At 44.7% G+C, this 12611-nt stretch overlaps 1 protein-coding gene across 4 annotated transcripts in view; it reads right to left on the reverse strand.

The window, feature by feature from the left end:
• Positions 1–12611, reverse strand: part of CHRM2 (cholinergic receptor muscarinic 2) — a 299422-nt gene that overhangs the window by 174710 nt on the left and 112101 nt on the right. The window contains exon 1 of one of the 4 annotated variants that reach the window (XM_033959194.1): positions 9619–9721. The exons of the other annotated variants lie outside the window; for them this stretch is intronic. The gene's annotated coding sequence lies outside the window, so the exon portion shown is untranslated. Of the gene's footprint in view, positions 1–9618; positions 9722–12611 lie in introns of those variants that run through there. 4 annotated transcript variants of the gene reach the window in all.

Below are 12611 nucleotides of genomic sequence, written 5' to 3' on the forward strand. Positions count from 1 at the left end.
GCCGCCGCGTGTGCGGATCGCCGGACTAGATGGACCTCGGTCTGATCCGGTGAAGGCGTTTCTTATGTTCTTATGTTCCCTCACTTTACACATGCGTTGCCTTGGTACTATCCAAATACTGCTGAGGTAGGATATTTATTTATTTTAAAAATTTATTTACCGTTTAAACCCAGGGCCAGATTAATGAATAGGCCCAGTAGGCACATGCATAGGACCTGAACTTGTCAGGGGGGCCCGATGAAACAGAGGACTCAGGTGTTGCTTTTTTCCCTTGGCAACACGGGCCTCTCCTGGGAAAGATCGGCAGCGCTGCCCCCCCCCCCCCCCCCGGGAGATCAACACCACCACCCTCCCTACCGGCATCGACATCAGACAACCAAAATAAGTGACGTTGGAGGGGGTGTACCGGCAGATGCAAGGAGTTGCTGCAAGGTCCCACGATGACTACGGCTGCCGGTCCAAACCCTCTGATGTCATTTACTTCTTCCCTGAGCAGAGCCAGCAGACGCTGTCATTGCAGAATCTTGCAGGAACTTCTTGCATCTGCCGGTTCACCCCCTCTGACGTCACTTATTCTAGTTGGCTGATGCCGATGCCGGGGGGAGGGCGGTGTTGTTGATCTCTGGGGGGCGGTGTTGTTAATCTCCGGGGGGGGGGGGGCAGCACTGCCGATCTTTCCCGGGGGGCCCGTGTTGCCAAAGGAAAAAACAAACAAACATCTGAGTCCTCTGTTTCTTCAGTGGGCCCCCTCTGACCTAGAAGGTTGGTAAAGGGAGAGAAAGGGGGCAGGGTGGTGGAAGGAGAGAAAGGGGCAGATGCTGATGGAATTGGTGTGCAGGGGAAGGGAAGAGAGATATAAGGGGAAGGATACTGGATGGAATTGGGTTGAAGGGAGCAGATGCTGATAGAAGTGGGAGGAAGGAAGAGGAGAGAGTGAAATGCCCAACCATGGGGGGTGGGAGAGGGAAGGAGAGGAGAGAGATGCCAGACCATTGGAGGAGGGAAGGGAAGATGGATGCCACACTAATAGGGGGGGGAAGAAGAGATGGAAGGGAGAGGCAGACAATTTCTGGAAGAGGCATAGAAAGAGAGCAGATGCCATATGGAAGAGGCAGAAAGAGGGCAGACAGTGGATGGAAGGAAGAGAATGATGAGAAGATGAGGAAAGCAGAAACCAGACAACAAAGAAATAAAAATATTTCTATTTGTTTAATTTATTTCTATTTGCTTTAGGATAAAGTATTATTTACTAAAGGGAAGAAAACAATTTGGATAAATTTAAGAGCAAACCAAAAAGCTTTCTTTTTAAAGATGCATGTAATAATTAGAAAGCCCGACTAGGAGTTTCATTTCAATTCCATAATTTCTCTGAGATTCATTGTTCTTTCCCTTCCTTTCATTTTTTACCTTAATTGTCTTCTCTTCTATCAATCAAATTGTATTTCTTTTCCCATCCTTTCCTCGTGTTTTATTATGTTTGTAAAGTTAGTCTTTAATATGTTTTGTAAGGTTTAATTCTTTGTTTTGCTGCCCCCTCAATTTTGTGATTTTACTGATATGTTCATCGCTTAGAATTTTGAATAAGCAATTAATCAAATTTGTAATAAACTTGAAACTTGATTGTAGCTGTTTTGATAATCGTTTATTAATAGAAAATGGAAATAAGGTGATCCTGTTTATTGGACTAATTTTAATACATTTTTTTACTAATTCAGAGACCATAACTCCTTTCCTCAGGTCAGGACAGGGATACTGTAACAGCAGTATAGTTTACTGACCTGAAGAAAGAGGTTTTAACCTCTGAAAGCTAAGTGAGAAATGTATTAGTCCAATAAAATGATGGGCACTAAAGTTTCTTCCCGCCATGCCCCATTCCTCCTACCCATATGCAAAATATAAATTGGTGGGCTTCCCAAAGCCCTTCTAGTTGAAGATTTCTTCCTCTAGGAAGGAAGGGGAGATTTGTTCAAAGATGTTTGGAGGTTGCATAGAAGATAAAACTGTACACTGGCACTGGTATGGTAATCTTTGTTTGTTTTGAATTAAAAAAAAAGAAAGTGGCATGGTGGGGTGGAGGGGCAGGGCCAGTGTACTTGTGCGCCTGCCCTGTTTAAACCTAAACGGTTTACATATCGTTACATGCATAATTCATTAAGACAAATAAAAAACAAACAAACATTAACATATAATCATAAGTGATGTATTTATTGTTAATTTGTTTGAACATATATCACACTTATTGTAAGTTTGAAAATGAATAAAGAATTTAAAAAAAAAAAGAAAATCACGTAAAGTGCCCATTAAAAGATCAATCCCAAAGATCAGTTCCTAGCATGGCTATATCAGACAGTGGCAGCAAAGACATTTAAGAGGGAATTCATCAAAGTATGCTAATGTTAAGACGGGCTATTTTGCCACAAGTTGAGCTGTTTTAGCACCAGATCCCATTTTATCCAAATGTCACCTTGTGCTAACATAGCACAACTTATAGTAAATTAATCCATCATAACAGTAGCATACATTGATGAATTCCCTCCTTATTCAGATAACAATTGTTCTTCTCTAGATAAGAAATGTCTTTTAATGTATTTCTTTGTATTTATTGGGATTTATTAACTGCTTTTATGAAGATATTCACCCAAGGTGGTGTACAGCAGGTACAACTTAAAAATAAAACACAATTTTTTTAAAATAAAAGTAAAATGATCAAATATATGCATAAATACGATCAATGAGTTAAATTTGTAGATGGTAAATTGAATCCTAGCAATAGAATAACATGATTATATAGTAACAGAAACATAAACATTTAACAGTGCTATATAAAATAATCTTTTATCAGAAATATGATAAATACTAGTAGAATATGAATATTATAGTTTTTGAAATAAATATTCAACCATGTGATTAATGTATAATTTAAAACATCTAATTTAGCTATTTCAAATCAAATGTATGTTCAGCAATGCTGTTTAGGTAGCACAGCTAAATATCCATGTTTCAGATCTGCTATTTGAGTGCCTTATGGAATAGGCACTAACATTTACACACCAGTTGCATGTGAAAATCTTTCAAAAACTAGCATACTCATATGTGTGTGTATGTGCACACATACTGTATACGAGGGAGTGCTGAAAAGTTCTCAGTTCAACCAACAAGCTTCCTAAATTCTGAGCATTATGTTGCCATTGTAGCTAAAAAGATTATTATTTCATTATATGCCAATTTGAAGAAACGGAATTCTGTTTTTTTGACATTGTTTCAGATCATTGAACCATATCCACAACATTCTCTTCTTGGTTGGGTTGAGAACATTTCAGCACCCCCTCATACATGTCAGATATGTGCCTATGCACTCTTCTATAACTATGCACTTAGGCCGGATTCAATAAAAAGTAAAAGGTCATGTTCTATACAGATACTTTTTCTATCCCTACTGGGCTTACAATCTAAGATTTTGTACCTGGGACAATAGAGCGTAAATGACACTCAGAAATGGGCACTGGAAAAGTTTGGCACTATGGGCATTTCTATAAAGGGCATGCACCTTTTATAGAATCAGGCTTAACATAGATTCCTGTGCCATAACTTTGGATGTCAGACTTATATACCTGGTGAAACCTGGTGTAAATGCTTATGCTCAGCTTCGCGTATTTACCCTCTATTCTGTAAGAATGTGTTTAACTTTTTTGAGCCACCGCTGATATATCCATGCACCTCCTATGGTCACATCCCCTTTCGAGTTAAGAGCTATTAGAGTTAGGATTTATAGAATCTTTTCAATTCATTAGGGGTAATGGAGTCGAGTAGATAGATCCAGTTCAAACTCTTCAAATCTTTGAAAAGATTTTGAACTATAAAGAACAGCACCGGATCTATCTGCTCGACTCCATATCCTTCAATCCTAATGGATTGAATCAAGAAATTGATTGGATGACATTGGTGTAAGAAGACTTTGTGATTGGTTGTCTGGTTTCATGTAATCATACCTAATAAATTTAAAAAGATGCTGCAGCCTTCTTTGAACAAGCTGAAGATAAATTCTCTGGAAATGCTTTAAGATATGCACCTCATATTGTGTAGTAGTCATATAATGAATATAAATTTGAAGATTTCAATTGCTTTTTCAGAGTTACAATTTAACTCCCCCATTTAAAAAAACCATAGCGTGATTTTTAATGCCAACTGCAGCGGTAATAGCTCTGACGCTCATAGAATTCCTATGAGTGTCAGAGTTGTTACCGCTGCAGTTGGCACTAAAAACCACAGTGCAGTTTGTAAGGGGGGAGGGGGGTTAGGCTACTTTTCAAAAGAAAAGAATTCTTTTGATTTTCCTAGGAGACCTTCATGATTCAGCTATGATAGCAAAACATGGATTCATATCGGGTGAAACAGTTTCCAATTTACTAATCCTGAAGCACTAAAGATAAGTTAATTAGCTTCTAAATATATTCAAAAAGATTGAAAATAAATACAAGGATACAAAAAGTCTGGCCTAATGAAGAAGTTGGAAAAGTCTTTTCAGATTCAGTGTTAAGCTATATAATCTTTAAGGCTATACCTCAGAAGATCATTTTTCTATAAGTAATGGTTTCTTTAAACATCCAGGGCCTGCAAAACTGGCACCCAATGTATGTCAATCATTGGTAGGCACTGTGTCCAGAAACGGCTCTATTTTTTGTACAGATGCCTTAAATGTAGGCCAGGGTTTTACAAGCCTATTTTTAAGGCATCTCATTTGTACCTACAGAAGTACCTAGGCACGCCTATGGATGCCTAAGGCCACTTCTGGCATAATCCACTACACCAGCCTTAGACATCCATATGTGTGCTTCTATAGGCACAAGTCAGATGCCTACATTGTAAGCATTGTTCGGCGCATCAATTTTTTTTTTAAGTGTGTCTCGATTGGTCCATTGAACAACAATAGGATGCCTACTGCCACCTACAGTCAGTCAGGATGCTGTTTTGAGAATCAAGCCCTTAAGGTAAGGAGATATTGTTGTACTTAACTACCGTATTTTCACGCAGATAACGCGCACCCGTGTAAAACGCGCACACGGGTATAGCGCGCAGAAACCACGATTTTATGTACAAAAACTTTTGTATACCGCGCTCACGGGTATACCGCGCATGCTGCCCGACTGTCCTTTCGCCCGCCCCGACTCTCCTCTGGCCACTCCGACTCTCCTTTCGCCCTCCCCGACTCTCCGTGTGCTGTCCCGACTATCCTTTCACCCTCCCTGACTTTCCGTGCACTGCCCCGCCTCTCCGTGCGCTGTCCCGACTCTCCGTTCACCCTCCCTGACTTTCCGTGCACTGCCCCGACTCTCCGTGCGCTGTCCCGACTCTCCGTTCACCCTCCCTGACTTTCCGTGCACTGCCCTGCCTCTCCGTGCGCTGTCCCGACTCTCCGTTCACCCGCCCTGACTTTCCGTGCACTGCCCCAACTCTCCGTGCGGGTTGGGCCCATGTGCCTCAGGCCGCGCCCCCAGGTGGGACCTAAGGCTCCAGGGCCTATTCTGATTGGCCCACGCGCCTTAGGCCCCACCAGTAGGCGGAGCTTTGGGACGGATGGGCCAATCCAGCCTCATTCCGTCGTTGGCTGCCTGCCGGACAGGCGGGTTTGGCTCCCGTCTGTCCGGCCAACTACCAAAGGTACGGGGAAGGGGGGTGGGGGTGTCGTGGGGGTCGGCCAGGGGGGTCGCGGGTCGGCTGGGGGGATGGTCGGAGGTTCTTGGGGGGGCGGTCGTTGGAGGGAGGGGGGTTTGCGTCGAGGGCAGGAGGGCCTGGGATCCCTCCTGCCCGTAATGTAGTGCGGGGTGGGGGTAGAGGGTCGCCGTGGCCAGGAGGGTTTGGGCTCCCTCCTGGCCTGATATTGTCGGGGAGTTGGAGAGTCGGCCGGGCAAGAGGGCTTGGGCTCCCTCTTGCTCCGATCATGGATGCGGGTGCGGGTGGGAGCGCGTGCGAGCGGTCATTCGGGGTGGGGGTGCGAGCGGTCCTGCTGGGGGGGGTGAATCGGGCGTCGGGCGGGGTGGGAACTATGTAAAAAAAATTTTGTATACCGCGCTCACGCGTATAACGCGCGAGGGGTATGCGCGGTAGGTAAAAACGCGTATAACGCGCGCGTTATATGCGTGAAAATACGGTAGATAGTACCATGGAAAATTCCTGGTTAGCACCTAAGCTGAAACTGGCTACTTTAGAGCATTCTGGAGGCAGAGTCAGCACTTGACTTATTAAGTATCAATATTCAGTCCTTAACTGGCTAAGAAGATCACATAAAAACCCACACATAAAATATAGTCCTGTTTTTATACTACACTTAACTGGCTATTTTTTTAGCTGGCCTCTTATACCCATATTTAATGGCAGTATTTGGACATGGCCTGAATATCTATGAATAAAGCTGACAAGATCAGTAAAACATTGGCTGTCACTGACTAAATATCGACCCCATAGTATAAATGATAGAAACATGTAAATGATGGACCCTCATGGTCCATCTAGTCTGCCTAACAAAGTGACTAAAGCAGTGTATCGCAAACTGTGTGCCGTGGCACACTAGTGTGCCTTTTGAGATTTTAAGTGTGTCGCGGCTCACAGGGCAGGAAGAGAGGCTCCGGCACCTGTTTCAGCTGACTTCTACCGTTGTGTTGCGCGTATCTGCTGGGACTCCTCCCTTCCTCATCTTCGTGCCCCCAGGACTCCTGTTTTCCTCATCTCTGTGCCCCCAAACCAGCAGCGGCAGCTCTGTGTGCTTTTAACTTTGGCACACAGCTACCACTAGCAGTAGTTTAGCCTGGTTTCATCAGACAGCCTTGGGGCCTTTGCTAGGCCGGTCTGCATCGCATCATTGAAGCGGGCTGGCCTAGCAAAGGCCCCCTAGGCTGCCTGATGAAACTGGGCTAAACTACTGCTAGTGGCAGCTATGTATCAAAGTTAAAAGCATGCAGTGAGCTGCCACTAGCAGTGACAGGACAGGTATTGCTGGACAGGGAATGGAGAAGGGGTACTGGTAAACATGGGGAGCAGAGAAGGGGGAAGTAGTACTGCTGGACAGGGGGGGAGGAGGGAATAGAGAAGTGGTAATGCTGGACTGGAGAGGAGGGAAGGGAGAAGGGGTACTGCTGGACAGGGGGAGGAGGGAAGGGGTACTGCTGGACAGGGGGAGGTAAAAGGAAGGGAGAAGAGGTGCTGCTGGACCTGGCAGAAAGGGAGGGAAAGGAAAGGTGCTACACACTGGAGGGGAGGGTGAGATGGTGCATGGGGAGAGAGCATGTTGGATTGTGGGTGGGAAGGAGGAATGCCACTTGAGGGAAGAGGCAAGGACAGAGAGAGAAAGTGTGCAGGAAGGAGAAAGTGTTGGAGTCACGGAGAGGGCGAGATGGATGGGGAGGACAGAAAGGAGGGAAGGAGAAATGTTATACTCTGGGGAAGGGGGAAAGGGCAGAGAGTGAAAAGTTGGATTCATGGAGGGAGAGAGAAAGAATGTTGTTTGGGGGAGGGAAGGAGGACTGGAGGAGAAGCATGCAGGAGGAAGAGAGAAAAAATGCTGGACTGGTGGAAAGGAGGGAGAAATGTTGGATTGGGAAGGGGGCCAGAAAGGAGGAAGCGAAGGGAGATGGACTGCAGGGGGCAGAATGGAGGAAGGGAAAGAGAAATGTTACACTGGGGGTGGGGTGGGGGGTGGGAAGAGAGATGGTTAGAGGAAGGGAGAGATATCAGACCAGAGAATAGAAGGGAAGGAGGGAAGTCTGGTAGCGCTATAGAAATAATAATAGTAGTAGTCAAGAGAAATGCCAGATTATAGGAAGAAGAGAAGATAGATGCCAGACTGGGAAATGGGGAAAGGAAGGAGAGAGATTTCATCGGACCAATGGGGGGGAAGGAGGGAAGGAGAGAGATGGCAGACCATGGATATAGGGAGGGAAGGAGAGAGAGATAGTAGATTTTAAGAATAAAGCAGAAAAATGGAAATATTGAATGTTAAGTTAATGCCAAGGATGGATGCAAGGCAGAAAGTGAAGGAGAGAAAAACAGTCAGCGGATAAGAAGGCCCTGGAAACATAGTTAAAAGCACAGAAAAATAAAGTCACCAGACAACAAAGGTAGGGGACATGATTTTATATATAGTGATTGAAATGTGTCAGTTTTGTGAATTTATATCTGCTATGTATATGAAAAATGAATGGAAAAAAATTACATTACAATTAGTAAAGTGGGTGGGAGCTGGGGAAGAGCTTAGGTGGGTCTAGGGTGGAGTTTGAGAAGTCTGTGGTTGGGGGTACTCAGTTGATATTTGTTAGACTTCCCTGCTGGCACACCCTACTGGCATTTCAGGGCCTGCCTGGAGGGCCTCTGCGAATGCATAGATGTCAGCTTGATGATGTCATGCATGTGCGTGATGTCATTATGGCAATGCCCGTGCACTTCTGGGTGCCTCGAACCGTGGCCACTATCTTTAGTGTGCCCCGGCTCAAAAAAGTTTAAGAGACGCTGGACTAGAGCATCACCCACCAGTCTATGTAGGCTTGGGTCACCCAAATGCTAGTTGTGAAGTCACCACCATGCCCATCATGATGGTGATGATATGTGGTGTAATGCTGACAGTATTCAACTTTTGCCTTCCTCAAAGCTGTACAGTTCCTCCACTTGCAGAATGTAACAATAAAATGATCACACAAAATGACAAGGAACTAAGACACACGTAAGTAAAGTTCAAAATTAAAAGAGCGGGAATGGAACTGCAAAAAGAACTTGTAAAGTGTCTGTAAATAAAACTCAAGTAGAAAAAGAATTCCTCCAATCAGCCTTTATTACTGTAAAACAACTTGACCTGACACAATCCATGTTCTGGCTTAAACAAGCCTTCCTCAGGGGAAATTGACCACATCATATAAGTGATATTCCTTTAATAGTGGAAGAAATGGTTCACTGAGCACGTCAATAAATGTACCTTGCTGAAACATCACTAGTCACTACAAACTGTGGGAAAGATTGGAGGAATTCCTCTTCTGCTTGAGATTTATTTGTGGACACTTCCCTGGCTGTTTTTGAAGTTCCATCCCCACTCTTTTGATTTTGTACAATAAAATGATAAACATACTAGAGTTGTCAAACTTTCACCTCTGTCTCATCTTATGCGGGATGAAGCGTAAGGTGCAATAAATTTTACCCAATCAAAGTAAAGAAATTGTCTTAGACATACCTAGGGGAAACAGCACCTACAGTTCCCTGCAGTTCTTCCTATTGCTGCCTTATTGTAAAATAAATGATGCAAGAATATGAATTAATCTTTTTGTTAGGGAAATAAACCAATATTAGAAAAATAGCAAGCTGTACAAAAATATACTAAATATTATAAAAATATGTATATAAATTTATGTCAGCACACAATTGTTAAATATACAGTGTATATATATATATATGTGTAAACAATCAGCAATCAGTAAATATCACTAACTAAATCTACACAATATATAATTACCTGAGTAAATTATAAAGCAGGAATACAATATTTCTTAGGCTAATTACCACAGTCCCATATAACCAAACCTTTGCAAGCAAAAGAATTATTATCTAACCCCAAGAACTGTTGGGAAATATTTCTCTCACCCTTTTTCAACTGATGTCAACAATAGATGGTGGAAAGGATTTCTCTTCAGGGCTATAAGCTCCAGCAAGCCCTGCAGTTCAGTGAGTTAAGATCCAGTATCCCAACACTGCCTCAGTGGAAAGTATTTCAGGCAGATAAAAGCTACAGACACTCAATTGCCAATTCTTCATAGACAAGGGCGTAGTTCAGAGACAAAGTTCATAAGTGTCCAGATACAGAACAGTCTCTGCCCATCAGTCAATGGGAGGCACAACACCCTGGAAGAATCTTCTCCTGTTTGCTTCATTTCTCTTCTAATGCACAGAGGAACTCTTCAAGTTCAGACTCAAACTCCTCCAAGCACAAATTTGTCTGAGTCCAGTTTGTGCAGGTTTTCTCTCTTGCCATGCACAGGTGACACACAGGGACCATCAGGACCTGTCCAGAAGAGTACTGTCGGATACTGAACAATAGTGAATAGGATTCTTGTAGAATCCACTGATCAGACAGCATGTCTTGCCAAGATGATAAGAGCACAAGACACAGTTCATAACATAGCCTACAAAGCTCACTCTTCTACACATCTTCACACAGCAAGAAGGGCACTGAGTTGGCAGATGACCTTGGCTGTGTACACACACGTCTTGTAACCAAGTCCATAATGTAGGGTTACCAAATTTTCCATCTGGTAAAAGAGGACGCATGACCCATCCTGTTCCACCCAGTTCCACCCCTAGCCCTGCCCCATCCCCCAAACCCAGCCCCTTCACACAAACTTCATCTCACCAGCTTTTCAAAACCTGGATAAAGTGCCGGGTTTTGAAAAGCTGTCCAGACACCAGGACATGTCTTCTAAAATAGGACATGTCCGGGGAAATCCGGATGTCTGGTAACCCTACCATAATACTCCAGGAAAGAAATGATGGTTCATGGCCTAAGTTAGGCCTCAAGCCTCCAAAAGGTAAAGTAGGGATACTCCTAGAGCAGTGGTCTCAAACTCAAACCCTTTGCAGGGCCACATTTTAGATTTGTAGATATTTGGAGGGCCTCAGAAAGAATAGTTAATGTCTTATTAAAGAAACTAGTCTGTAAGCCCGTTACATTAACAGGTGCTAGAATAGATGTGTCTGTCTTTCTGTCTCTCTGTCTCCTTAGCCGCTGTCTGTCTGTCTTTCTTTCTGTTTCTATCTCCTTGGCCGCTTTCTGTCTGTCTGTCTTTCTTTCTGTCTCTCTCTCTCCTTGGCCGCTGTCTATCTGTCTGTCTTTTTATCTTTGTCTCTCTCTCTTTGGCTGCTGGCTTTCTGTCTGTCTCTCTGGCCTCCTATCTGTCTGTCTTTCTTTCTTTCTCGCTCCTTGGCTGCTGTCTGTCTGTCTGTCTGTCTGTCATTCTGTCTGTGTCTCTCCCTGGCCCCTTATCTGTCTGTCTTTGTTTCTTTCTTTCTCGCTCCTTGGCCACTATCTGTCTATTTGTCTGTCTGTCTCTCTGGCCCCATGTCTGTTTGTCATTCTTTCTGTGTCTCTCCCTGGCCCCTTGTCTGTCTGTCTTTCTTTCTGTCTGTCTCTCTCCCTGGCCCCCTGCCTATCTCTCTCTGGACCCCTGAGCAAACCAAGATTGCTGCCTGCCCCCCAACACACCTCTCCCCCCAAAGCAGCCCCTTTTCCTTCTCCCCTTCCACTTTTTTCTGTCTGTCTCTTTCCCTGGCCCCCTGTCTCGCTCTCTCTCTGGCACCCCGAGCAAACCAAGATTGCTGCCTGAGCCCCCAGCACACCTCTCTCCCCAAAGCAGCCCCTTTTTCCTCTCCCCCTTCCACTTCTTTCTGTCTGTCTCTCTCCCTGGCCCCCTGCCTATGTTTCTCTGCCCCCCCCCCGAGCAAACCAAGATTGCTGCTTGCCCCCCGGCATACCCCTCTCCCCAAAGCAGCCCCTTTTCCTTCTCCCCCTCCATATCCCTGTGAAGCAGTAGCAGCCGGACGCCTCGCAGCACCTTGAAGACACCCTCCTGCTGTTGCTCTCGCCGCTGCATGCGCCGCAAGCTGCTGTGCGCCACAAGTGGAACACAGCATGGAAGCACAAATCACGGCAGCAGGTATCACGTCATTTCAACTGCGCATGCGCGGGTAAGGGTTTTATTATAGAGGATGACAATTTTTTATGAAGTAAAACTCTTTATAGTTTATAAATCTTTCCTTTTAGCTAAGTTTTAATAATAATATTGTAATTTATAGCTAAAGAGACAAATAATCAAGAAACTGTTTTATTTTACTTTTGTGATTATGATAAACATACCGAGGGGCTCAAAATAGTACCTGGCGGGCCGCATGTGGCCCGCCAGACACAGACAGTACAAGTCTGCCCAGCATTGGGTTCTGCTCCCCCATGCTGGATTTTCTTTTCCTCTCATCATTTGCAGGACACAGACAGTACAAGTCTGTCTGGCATTGGGCTCAGCTCCCATTATTCTCACTTAAATGTTTTCCCTTTTCAAATACCGTATTTTTTGCTCCATAAGATGTACTTTTTGAAAAGAAGGTGAAAAATTTGAATCCCCCACATGGCTGCAACATCCCACCCCGCGCACCAGCTTTTTAAATACTACCTGCCACTCCCCCCCGTACAATTTCAACCCCCCCTGTGGCCGCACTATCTTTCAGCCTCATCACCTTTTTAAACACTGCCTCACCGCTCCTTGTACAATTGCAACCCCCCTCACTGCAGCTGCACCACCTTTTAGCTGCACACTTTTTAAAAACAACCCCCCCGCCGCTGTCGTCGCCGCTGCCACGGTCTTCACTGCCATACCTTTTTCAAGCTTGGTGGTCCAGTGTATATCCCTCCCTCCATGGCTCTGCATTATTTTCTGGCAGCAGGCACATGAGTCAGGAGCGCGATAGTCAGGCCCAAGCTTTACACGATCCCGCTTGGGCCCGCACCACTTTCTGAATGGCAGGCAACAGTTCTCGTGGGACTCGTGAGAACTGCTGGCAGCCATTCGGAAAGTAGTGTGGGGCCAAGC

This window comes from Geotrypetes seraphini, chromosome 9 (genome assembly GCF_902459505.1).
Source record: "Geotrypetes seraphini chromosome 9, aGeoSer1.1, whole genome shotgun sequence".
Classification (NCBI taxonomy): domain Eukaryota; kingdom Metazoa; phylum Chordata; class Amphibia; order Gymnophiona; family Dermophiidae; genus Geotrypetes; species Geotrypetes seraphini.